Here is a 13044-nt window from a genome sequence, read left to right on the forward strand (position 1 = left end):
TGAGACTACTTGAGATGGGTCATGGGAAGAGTTTGGCATCAGTAAGAAGAGAATGGCTTTCATGGCTTCTGAGGATTGAATTATTGGTGGCAATCTTGTTTTCGCAGGTAGCAATGGGGGATGAAATCGGAATCCCTGCAGCAAATCTGCTATGTATTAGTAATTGCGCAACATGTCCAGCCATCTGCTCACCACCTCCGGCATCTGCTTCTTTGCCACCACCATCACCACCCCCACACTCACACTACTCGCCACCACAATCATACTATTTCCCGCCACAGTCACAGCCACAGCCACCGCCACCACCACCACCACATTCATCATCTTCTTACTCGTCACCACCACCACCTTACTCTTCACAGTCATCCAGACCACCCCCTTCTCCATCAACTTATCTCATCAACACACCATCAGCTCCGTCGCCGCCCATCTCTTACCCATACTATTACTTCTACGCTTCCAAGGCAGCTTCCCTTTCCCTTCCAGCTTTGTTTTCATACTTTGTTACATCACTACTTTGCTCGAGCTTTGTGTTTCGATTTTGGTGAAAATGTAAATGTTGGGTTTCTAAGGGAAACAGGTGAAGGTGTTATACAATGAGTACTTCTGTCCAAATCTGGGGTATCATATGTGTATTATTAGATCTGTTAAGAGAAGGGTAATCATTAGGTATCATATGTGTATTATTAGATCTGTTAAGAGAAGGGTAATCCATTGTTCTTCCACATTTTAAATATATTTTATACCTTTTTTGGTTTCTGCTTTCACAGATGTTTTCTTAAGGTACCAATTTTCAGCTCGCTCAGTGACTGAGCTAATCAGTATATTTGATATGTCCAGCAATGCGCATGCAGAGAGTTTGGCCATGCCCATTCAGCCAGGACCTATCAATTAATAAAAGTTTCTGATTGGTTCTGGTTTTTAATAGCCTGGTTCCGGTTGGGTTCACGGTTCTGATCCTAGATTGATATCCTCAGCTTTTTCTTCTCTTCAGCAACCATTTTTTACCTCTCATGGTTGTTCTCACGAGATACTTAAAAAAAACTAATTTTTCTTGCTGTAACCTGTAGAAGTTGCATTCTTATAAAAAAAAAAAGAGCCTATAATCATCTACCAAGTGATGAGAAGTAAGGAATTTAAAAACTAAGGAAGCAAAATATGAGGAAATAGAAACCATCAACCTGACTTCTATTTTCATAATTTGGACCTTGCATGGATGATAAATATCAGTTGAACCTGAGGATCTGTCTAATAGTTGTTCAAGTGAAGGGAAGGGAATTGAAATTAGAGCAAAAATAAACTGTAAAGAAAATGATAAAAAAAAAAAACTCTTCAATTATAGCCAACAATAATTGTGTAACATAATTAAAAATTTCCTCACTTTCCAAACAAATTCCTCAGATCTAATAGGAAATTGTAGAGTTAATGTTTAGTCATGCTATTGGATTTATAGTTAGACAATCATGATTGCGGAAGTGTCCATTTTTATATTTAATTAATTTTATTTCTTCATTATCTTTTACTTCCAGCCAGATGGAGCTTAAAGGAAGATGATCAAAGTACCCAAGTGTAGTGAGCCATCATCTATCAGATGTTTAATCATTCTACAAAAATAAAGAATATTGGCTCACAATGCAAAGACTTTTAGTGCTTTTGCCCATAAATCCTTTTTGATGTGGAACATGGTTGTGATCTTAGGGCTATTTTGGTTGAACCCATGAAGTGCAACTAACAAATGAAAGGTAATTCACCTTTTGACTACTTTCCCAGGAGAGGGAATGGAAGTACGGAACAATGAGGGATGGAGTTCCCCAGGTGATTTGGTTGCACCTGGGAAGAGTTTTCCCAGCTATCCCATTCTATGGGATGCATTAGGTGGGAAACCCCTTTGGAAAATCTTCCCTCAAATACCTTTTCCTTTCCCTGGGAAGATAAATGAAATGGATATCCCAAAAGTTCAAGAAATGGATTTTCATTCCAATCTTGTCGGGAAAGCAATCAAACACAGCCTATGTTTCTTCCCATTCTCAAAATGTTTCTCCCCATGCTAAAGATCTATACAAAAGTGGTATCTACCATTTTCAAACATTAGAGAGCATGTGTTTCCAGCCACAACCTCTCCACTAGGTGGCCAAAATAATAAGAATCCAACTGATAGGTGGGCCATGATACACTTAAAAATTAGTTGCCATCTTCATCCCACAAATTTGTTCTTGTACACAAAACTAAGGTTTTAACAATGTGGAAAGAACAATTGGAAAAACAAGGGAAAAAAGCCTACCAATGCTTTGAATGTGTATCTGTTGGTTCTTCCACCTTGTCTAGAAGCAATAGCTCAAGTGGTGGGCAAAGTTGCTGCAGTTATTCATTCGTCCATCCAAGTTTCAATTCGCCACTTAAATCATTTTGAATGTAACTGACACTTTAGGACATTTACTTGATGAAAGCAATAAAGAAAATTTCACCTTCACCCATGATAGAAGGTGTCCAATATTTTCAATGACAAGTAAAGAGACTAAAAAATTTAATCATATCAATTTAACGGAGTGGAATGTTAGGTAAGCACAAATCAACACATCCACAAAATGAGCACTGCTGATGCTGTTGAGATGGACATAGAGGACATATGCAGAAACATAACTGTCATGGTGCCAAGGTAAGCCACCATGGCACATAGGCAACACCTAGGAGGAGCTGAGGCAGCAATGCAAATTCTTGCCCACACCAGATATACGGTTATAGTTGGGAGTGGAAATATGAAGTGCTTAAGATTAATAAAATGTGATGGACAAAAGTGGGTTTTTGGGCCTCAAGGCCTGAACATGAGAGTAGCACCAATTGTTGGAAAGATGAAGAGGGAACGATGGCTGAGATGGAAAGCAATGGAGATCAATGACTACCAGTGAAGAGTGATAAGATGCAAGTTGAAGCTACACATTATCCAGCAATGATTAGCCAAAAATTTTACTACCGCATCATTTCACAAGACTTTTCAAAAACACTGCTACACGATCAAAGGATATACTGCACACCAAGTATAACCAGGGCATTGAGCCTTTCTAAAAATGCATCAACAAAGCATGGTGATGAATGACCGGAGACACCCCCCCCCCCCCTAAAAAAAATAAAAATTCAACTTCTTGACAATAAGAGAATAATTCATTGTAAAAGAATGCCACATTGGAAAACAGTGTACCTACTTGAGATGTATCTATATCCGTCAAATAAATTGACAAAACTAACTTCCTTGGCAGTGAAGCGCTGATTGAGTTTCACTACTAAACCACAATCAAAAAATTTAATTTAACATCTAAAATTGAATTGTAGTACCCCATTAAATTAACAGATACAGTTAGGCACTTCAACACTATACCTGGCTGAATTAGAGGACCTTCTGAAGCATGAACCAGGTCACCAGACTGTCATCATGACTCTGGAATAAGAGTTGGGAGAGGATAAAGACAATCTAAATCACTACATACACCATGTATCCAACGCCTACCAAGAGAGGTCACAACCACAAAGTCAGAAAAACTGAAAGGAAAACCAAAGGAACTTGGATCTAGAGGAGAAAATAACACATCCCTGAACATTCTGAAAACTAAGAATATTGTGAACAACCTAATTTTCATATTTGTAAGAGGTGATAATTTAACAGCGAACAAACACTTTCATGGCACTAACCAATGCCATTCTGGTAACATGAAAGCACTAGAAAATTTAAATTGACAGCTCCAACATTGATGTGAGATGGGTGCTTCCTCTCCCCCCCAAAATAAATAAAAAAATAAATAAATGAATAAAGGATCATCAGCATTTAAATCAAATCAAAACTTGTCAGTTAGATTTTTAACAGAAAATGGAACACTTAAGCAACAGAACTCACAGGAGTAAGTTTTAAAATACAACATCTTTTACTGGCCAAAAGTTGCACATTTAATATTTCATTGTGCCAGTTCTAACAGTCAGAGTATGGTAGTTTCTTTTACAGATGTTGAACCAGATTCTACATCCTAATGTAAGGTCAAATACATTGTAGACATACTCATGGAGGAAAAAGAAGAAAAGAAAATATTGAATGAGGGAAGTACTCGGATTCTCAAAAAGAACTTTAATAGTTTGAAATACTTAAGGAAAAGTTGAACGTACCGATCCATAACAATTTTCCAAGAATGATTTTTTATTTGTTTGCAGTACACATTGATTTCTACAGTGTAGACAAGCAATCTTCCAAGAAATAGAAGACACACTGAATCACCAAATTGAAGGGCCATCAGAAAAGTAAAAACAATCATCTTGCATTTTGAGACACTGCAACTACTAACCACCATATACTTACAGTACCATCTCCTCTAACATAGAAGTTCTCACCAATCATCTGATTTTTGCTGGTAAGCTTCTCCTGTAAAGCCAGCCAGCAGTCAATTTGACAAGCCCAAGAGCACAAATGAATGTATAATCAACTAACATTAAGTTTCTTCAAAAAAAAAAAAAAAAAAAGAGCTACTTAGAAGATAGACTATCAAGAACTATATCTATTTGTCTACTGAATCAAATCAATATATTTCTCTAAGGCGTTACCCCCCCCTCCCCCCCGGGGTAGAGCATATTAATTTTCTTGGCTTTCTTACACTTAAGGAAGTATATTATTCCAAGAACATAACCTCGAAAAGCAAAAGAGAGGACATGGAAAGACTTATAATTGTAATTGTCACAATGCTAACATAAACAATGCTACAGATAGCCTTAAATTTGAGCAGAAAATGTTAGCCATGCATTTTAATATCCCAAATATCGCCTAAAGAATGAGAAATTATCCCAACATTAATCCCCAAGACTCATAGTTATCAAGGCGTCGCCTAGGCGCATGGCATCCAGGCTCCTTGAGTGCCTTGCCGCCGTGGCGGTGTCGCCTTGATTTTTGACCCTCTAAAACGCCATAGTCGCCTTCCCGCCTTGATAACTATGCACAAGGCCCAAAATGACCAGATTTGAACAGTCTAGAAATAAACAAGCTGTCCTCACTCCTCAGAAAACAACTTTCAACTAGTCTCCTACAGGTGACTGCAAAAGATAGGCAAAAGGAGGACAAAAATAATTGTGAAAAAAAAAAGATTATGAAAAATGAAAAATGTTGAAAAGAATATCAGAAAAGCAATTGAATTTTCCTAATATATTATTCATTAGGGAAAAAGAAAAAAGATACAATAGATAATATCAGTTGATGCAGTAGATACCCCATATAATGGATAACCAATCAAACACAAGAAATTTGGACTTTGACAAAGGATGTTGTAAAACTATGGCAAGGTGTCCGACGGACATGTTACTGGGGTGGGGTTACACTTTGGGAATGGTTACTGGCAGACTCACTTGAGCAAAATCTCCAGTTGCGTAGTCTTATACAAGAACATAACCATTTGGCTGCAAAAACACATGAATGTTATGTGGCAGTTTGTACAAGAAAACAAAACCTTGACTCAGATTCTTAAACTTCTTTAATAAGTCAGCTCCAACATAAATGCAGATACTGACAAGATGATCTGCTGACATCTTAAGCAGATTTTTTATGTTGTCTGCAGTTTCACCAAAGAAAATGCCCCTGTTATTGCAGAACATCAGAAGAATACAAATATTTTAGGGCAATGCCATCTAGCAAAATTTTATTTGTAGAATCAGTCCACATGTTTGTACTACTCAATAAGAGATAATTTGACACACCACCCTTGGCTTGGTGGAAAGATCTCAAGTTGTTGACAGCAGAGACCGGGGATCAAATCCCACCTAGTGAGGGGGTTGGGTTGCTGGGGGAAATTATCCTTGAACCTCCCCCCCCCCCCTCCCCCATAAAAAAAAGGACATAATTTGGTATTTCAGTACAATAACTTTCGGATGGAATATTTTCATAATTCATTTCACTAAAGTATAATACATCGATAAAGAAAAATAATGAGTCAATAAATAGGAAGTTTCAAAAAGTAAATATAAGTTAAGGAATGTAGTCTCTTTTTTTTTTCTTTTTCCATCCACAAGACACAACAGTAAAGCAATGTTATTAAGTGTATATTAGAGGGGTTTCTGTTCTTAAACCATTTGTACCAAGGCATAAAACGTAAAACAGGTAAGAAATTTAATACTCCAACAAATGGACAATTAGCACCAAAGGGCCAAATATCAATGTCATCAACTTCATATATGACAAGTGAGGAATCAACCATTAAGGATCCACTAACAACTCCATCCCTCCCCCTCCCCCCCCCCCAAAAAAAAAAAGAAAAAAAAACCCATTGAGAGGAGTCAGAGGCTGAAAGTTGTCATCAAATATTCTTCTAACCTCTTCCTTTCTTAAGCCTTATGATACTCCATTGGTAAACAAAAACAAACACCAACAAGACTACAAGGAAAAATTAACAAGAAATCATCTTTCATTGTCTTGTGTATAGCTGTATTCGATTCCTCCAAAACCACTTAACATAATTAGTGACAAGGTTCATTCATATACATTCTCCATAATTCCATCATCCATTCAAGCACACCATCTTTATTTCATGCACTCACTGATATCATTAAATCAGAATCACTGCATTCTAAGAACTCAAAATATCAAATAAACTCCTCATACAATCATCACAAACAAAACCACCCATTCAAATAAGATTTATCAGAAATTTCACTTCAAGTAGCCAGACAATAAATCAATGATCTACGTGATATTGTAAGAGGAATCCAGATAATATTCATAATCCCACCTATTTATCATGAAGATCAATGGATAGTTAGGATAAATGGAGGGGACTGCAATCATGACATATTGCTTTCTGGAGGCGAAGTCAATGTTATTATTTACTAAACATGAATCATGTCTCGGACTGTTTAGGGACATTAGGAAAGAATGCCTCTGTATTCCCCACAGTTCACAAAGACCACAAAGGTGGTATTTCAGCATTTGACTGCTTACAAGTATGAATATGTCAAAGAAGTTAGAATCATAGGTAATCCAGTATTCCCTAAAAAATGCCTCTGCCATTGTGTTATTAAAGTGTTACCAGTGTCAGTATATCTGGAATTTCATAATGTATCAGCACTCTACCTGCAGCCAGGCATCAGTGGAAAGTTAGATGTGTGGCTGGTGGTCACCGACTGTAACTTTTATTCAATTTTGGATAAGTAATCTATCAATTATGGTGGCAAAGTAACTTTTTTTTCACGAGATTGTACAAGATGGTTAGCACATAACTGATGCCAAGATCAAGGTCGTTTTAAGGACATTAGGAAAGAGAGTGTGCATGAGATGGACAGGGATCAGATTGTAGAACATGGAATTAAAGGTTATATTGCTTGTCTCTGAACATTAATAAATGGTATAGTAGAAAGAAAGAACCACCATCTTTTGCAATTACTACAGCTCGAATGTTCCAAACAAATGTCCCCAAGATTTTCTGGCCTTGAAAATGTTCAGGCTATAGAGGGTGGGCCTTGGTGCAATGGTAAGGCTGCTCCATTGTGACCAAGTGGTCACAGGTTTGAGTCTGGAAACAGCCTCTCTGCGAAAGCAGAGGTAAGGCTGCATACATTATGACCCTCCCCAGACCCTGCCGTGGCGGGAGTCTTGTGCACTGGGTACGCGCTTTTTTTAGATGTTCATGCTATGACTTACCGCATTACCACATGAATAGTCTTTCATCAAGAGTCTAGTGTTTCAAAACACAGTTGGACATTTCTCCTTGGTCTCTCTCTCTCTCAAGATGTAAAGGAGTGTATTATATGTACATGCTACTATGTCATTAAGGCATTAAAAGTTTAATGTGATTAATGAAATCTTTTGAGATGTTAGGTAACTATTTAGAAATGCCAAAAATCAAGATCAATTTACTGACAAAGGTTCAGTGGGGGCATGGTGAGAGAAGGAAATTGAATTATGATATGCAATGACAGAAGAATTCAAATTAGAACTATGTAGAACCCAAGCTTGAGTAAATATTGGATCAAATCAATTGCAATAGTAAAAAAGTTCAAGAAGAGTCAAAACAATGTACAGGTTCCTCTTGTGTAAGGAGAATAGCTAACCAATACAAGAAATAATATATGGTGGTCCAAAAAACATGTCTACGAGCACCAATGAAGCTCCCAAAGAATTGATAGAAAAAACATTAATGAGTGTGTGCATGTGAGCTTTCCATGGATGAATAAAGAGAAAGAAAACGATGTGAGATGTGAAAATGGAAGAGTTAATGGAACAAACCTTAACAAGAGAGACCGCATGGGGTGAGAAATCAGAAGCATGAACATAAAGATTGGGAAATGCAGCAATAAGGGGAAATGTCGTATTGCCAGCACCACAACCAACCTGTCACTGGAAGATTGTCAAATTGGTTTGAAACAGGAATGCCATTAACTACTGACAACAGATTCTGTAAACTTGTCAATTTCAAAAAAAAAAAAAGAAGAAGAGAAACACAACAAAGAATCTTTAGGAAAAGGGAAATTAGAAAGAAATGCTACTTTGAGTCTTTGACACTTTAAGATTGAAGCCACACCCATGTTCCCATGTGCACATATATTGGAGCGAAGCTCTATGGGAATGTGACGACCCCTTCTGGAACACATCGATGCCTCTGGAAATAGAGAAACAAAGAGATTGAAGGGCTGCTGTTGACTCGGTAATGAGCACACTCAAGACAGCCATTAACCATTGGTCATCAGGTGTTAAATAGTAGTGGCTTTATAGAGGAAAATGATGCAAACAATCAGTTTCTTCAGTTTAGTAGTAAAGCTTCTTCACTGTTTATTGTAAACCTATAAACAGTAAAAGGATTAAGTTGCATTTTATCTGCAAGTCATCACCGCATCAAAGACGGAATGGTTGACAACGTTTTCAGGTCACGGTAGCATGTCATTCCATGAAAGCATGCTTCTACGGTACAGAATGTATAAAATCAAAATGATCCGAAGGCATGTATTATCTATTCAATTGACATGATTTCAAGCGAAAGCACCAGTAATTTGCAAATTCTCAGCGCAAACAAACAATGACAGCGAGAAGGTTTAAAAAAAATTGCAGGGAATGGCACGGCAACAATCTATCTACCTCTAACACAACCTTCGCCTCCTGGTTCTTCACGGCACAGAAATAGCGTCCCCATTCCTTCTCCAAGTTATGACGGTCCTTGAAGAACTGCGACGGCACAAGAAGAACAAACACAGACGAATCAATCCCAAGCTAATACAAGTCAGTTACAGGTGACACTTATATGTAAATGAGAACAAAATGTACACCATGTTGTGATGAAGCTTGTAGAAATGATCCCAGTACTTGGTGGCCTTCTCTTGGTAGTGGTCTGACCCTACAAGTAGAAAACGCTGCGGCTGCCGCTGCAATCGGACGTTAGAGAGAAAGCGATGCGTGATGACTAAAGCCAGATGAAGGACACCTAATTGAACGGAAGTCGCCGGAGGAGGGGTGGTGGCCGACGAGAAGGCGAGAGTGTGGTGCCACTGCCATAGTGCCATGGCTCCGCCCATCTGCCACTGCTCTTGAGCCTCTGATTCCTATATCCAGTCGCTCCAAACTTGCCCCAGACAAATATTTAGGCCCCCGGCTGAATGCTGGGTTGGGCAGGGGTGCAAGATTGGCCCTGACACCCAAGCCCGCCCTGGCCTTACCTGAGCCCGAACATGACCTGGGTTGAGGTACCTTGGCCTTAAGGGTGGGTAAGGGTTGAGAATTTCCAGCTCTGACTAGGGCTGGGCTGGGTCAGAGCTAAGGCCTTGGTCTGAGCCCGATCCGGTCCAACCCAACCATATCTTCCTCTTCGTGTGTTTTTTGTTCTTCTTCTTCCTCTTATTGTTTCTTTCTTCTTTCTTCTTTCTTCTTTCACTTCTTCTTCTCAGCTTGGCCAGCCCATACATCTCTCTTCCTCCTCATGGTCAGTGCCAATCAAGGTCAGTCTGACCCAACCCTGAGGATGGGTAAAAGTTGGATTTTTTTGACCTAGAGTCAGGATCGAGTCAGACTTAGGCCCAGCTAAGGGGACTCAAGGTTGGGCTGGGGTTTTATAAGGCCAGGTCCAACCCGACTCTGTTGCAGCCCTAGTTGGGATTTTGGGATTGACCAGGTTCATATTGGCTGAGCCCGAGTCGTACCTCCCCCCTCCTCCCCACGGACAGGATTTCCTGATACAACCCGTCAACAGAATAATGATATGAATAAAAAAAATAAAAGATTATTTAAACCAAAACTGTTTATAAATATTTTGGTGCCCGCTTGATAATCTTACCAGAAACAGTTTCTGGTGTTTTTCCATTCTGAGAAACGGAAAAACACCCAAAAACCGCTTGATAATGAAGTGTTTTTTGTAACTGCTTTTTGAAACATAAATCAAAATGAAAAAACTGTTCTATTGTTTCCCAACACATAACCAGAACAGAAACATCCGTAAGGTTATCAAGCGGGCACTTGGTTTTTCAATTTGAAACATTTTAATAATCAGTTCGGTGACAAGTTTTGTCTATTTTACTTTGCACCAAACTACCCCGGTATCCTTGGTTCACCATAAGAATATGTTTCTTCAACCACGTGGCATGATCTAATTGGGTAATTATATTTGGATATAACACATAGGTAACATTGGGATTGAGACAGGGGATCCCCTTTCAATCTTTCCAACCCCAACGAGGACTGAGATGAGGGGATCCTTTTTCATGTTATTAGTTTGTCTTACATGCTGAAATTCTCTCATTAATATGAAGAGAAATCAAGAGATACACATCTCTTGAAATAGTGAATCCATCTCTCACATGACATTTGCAGATGATCTGATCTTTGTATGGCCGTGCCACATTGAAAGAGGCCGTGCCAAGACTATGCAATCTGTTTTTGACACTTATTGTACTTTTTTCGAGGGGGTTTCCAAGACTAATTAGTTGGTCCACTAATAGTATATGCCCTTTCTCTATTTCCACAGGATAATTCATATTGTGGGAATAAGGGATTTTGGTATCATAGGTCTCGGCTATGCGCGATGGTTTTCAGTGTTATATGGTTTCTTTGGCTTTCCTTTAAAGACATTTCACATAGACAAAAACTCTGAGAAGAGCAAATACCACTATAAGAAGAGCTCATCAGTTTGCTATTGAGTTCATTAACAGTGCTTTGCACATAATTAATACAATTGGAAAGCAAGGAGTGCATGGCCGGGAATACTGAAGTGTAACACAAGAACTTATTGTTTTAAAGACAGATAAGTGACAACAGGAGACTAAAGATCAAATTTAGATTTCAAAGTTGCACAAGTTCAAAATGATTCCTGGATATGAATAATATGATTTTATTATTTGATGTTGTTAGTTGTTGACTATCCAAGCAGAAAGTAGAAATCCATATAACCAACAAACCAGGCATGTTCATCCCATGGCAAGGTCCATAATTTAATTGCTAGATTTTACTACATCATATCATTTGGTGCTTCTCTCCTCCCCTCCCCTCCCCACCCAAAAAAAAAAAAAAATATCTCTCTTTTTGGAATTTGGATAGGTAAGATAATTTATTGAAAAGAAAAGAAAGTTACAGTATTGTTGGGGGTACGATGTCTTGTATTACGTCGCTTGGTTTGTGGGTTGATTCCGAAGGACCATTAAGAAGTCTAAGGCTTCGAGACGAGAGTTCTTCCTCTGTAGCAAGGGTTTCGTTATAAATATGTAGTGAGGGTTCTTTCTCTGTAACGAAATCTGAGAGAGGTGTGAGGACAAGCGACTGTAACCTCATTCTCCGATGATAGTGAAACAGATCTCATCTCACCGTGGATGTAGGTAATGTTGCCAAACCACGTAAATCCGTGTGTTCATTGTGTGATTGTTGTTTGCGTTTTCTATTCTTTTCTACATCGTGTAAGGATTCGTTTTTAACACAGAATGTGTGTAATTGGTACCCTAAAGTCTTACGAGCTAACATTTCCTTCATAATTATCCATTAAACCTAAATTTATGCTATGAGAGTGTTTATTTGGCTCTCAATTTTGTACACACATCCATTTACAATCAACCCATCTGGTATTAATACTTTGCTCAAATGTGTTTTTGATCTACGTGGCATAATTGAAAGAAAATCAATTTTTGCATCGTCTACGATTTTAAAGCTAAAAATACAAAGATAGAAGTTTAATATATGATGAGCCATATGGTTGAGATGAGATCTGAAAAATAATGTGACTAATAAAAAGAATTTATTAATTTTTACTATTAAAATGTCCGTTCGCAAACTAGTTAATTGGGTGGATCACATCCTTCAACCCTAACACAACTACCTTCTATTAACCATATTCCGTATTGTGCCGTATATTATGCTAAAAAATTTTCTTTAATCCCCAAACCAGAAAAGGTCACGGCAAGACGAGCCGTTTATCATTACGAAAGGTGTCAAGTGGAAGTGTAGTGATGTAGGCAACTGAGTCATCCTAACAGACCAACTATAGACTTGAACCTTGTTCCTACATGACCTGATCAATTCGATTAGGCCGGCACTCGCCATCTATTTTCATTGTTCAACTCTTTGACAACATAACATGAAAAAACCAAAAGCTCTGCCCTCCCTCCTGTAACTTTGTGGGAAATTTATCCTCTCAAGTGCGGTGCATTGCCCAGTGCACCACACTTAAGAACCCAACTATAAAACATGGGCAGTGACATCTTTTTATTCTCTTAAGTATTGGGTGGACGGTTGGATTCTCAAGTGTGGGTAGTGCACCGCAATTGAGAGGATGAAAATTCAATTGGGTCTTGTTTGTGCAGATTATTGGCTGATCATGCAGTGTGTGACTGATTTGAAAATTAATAATGTGACTAATAAAAAGAATTTACTAATTTTTACTATTAAAATGTCCATTCTCAAACTAGTTAATTGGGTGGATCACATCCTTCAACCCTAACACAACTACCTTCTATTAACCATATTCCGTATTGTGTCGTATATTATGCTAAATTTTTTTCTTTAATCCCCAAACCAGAAAAGGTCACGGCAAGACGAGCCGTTTATCATTAAGAAAGGTG

The 13044-nt window shown here is 38.3% G+C and overlaps 1 long non-coding RNA gene and 1 pseudogene across 1 annotated transcript; one reads left to right on the forward strand and one right to left on the reverse strand.

Annotated features, from left to right (window-relative positions):
- Positions 1-293: 293 nt before the first annotated feature.
- LOC122653546 lies at positions 294-760 on the forward strand. The gene is made up of 2 exons (XR_006331830.1): positions 294-632; positions 670-760. It is a non-coding gene; the product is annotated as an uncharacterized LOC122653546 (long non-coding RNA).
- Positions 761-4209: 3449 nt separating this feature from the next.
- On the reverse strand, positions 4210-9510 carry LOC122655053 (annotated as a pseudogene).
- Positions 9511-13044: the final 3534 nt, after the last annotated feature.

Source organism: Telopea speciosissima, chromosome 3, assembly GCF_018873765.1.
Source record: "Telopea speciosissima isolate NSW1024214 ecotype Mountain lineage chromosome 3, Tspe_v1, whole genome shotgun sequence".
Classification (NCBI taxonomy): domain Eukaryota; kingdom Viridiplantae; phylum Streptophyta; class Magnoliopsida; order Proteales; family Proteaceae; genus Telopea; species Telopea speciosissima.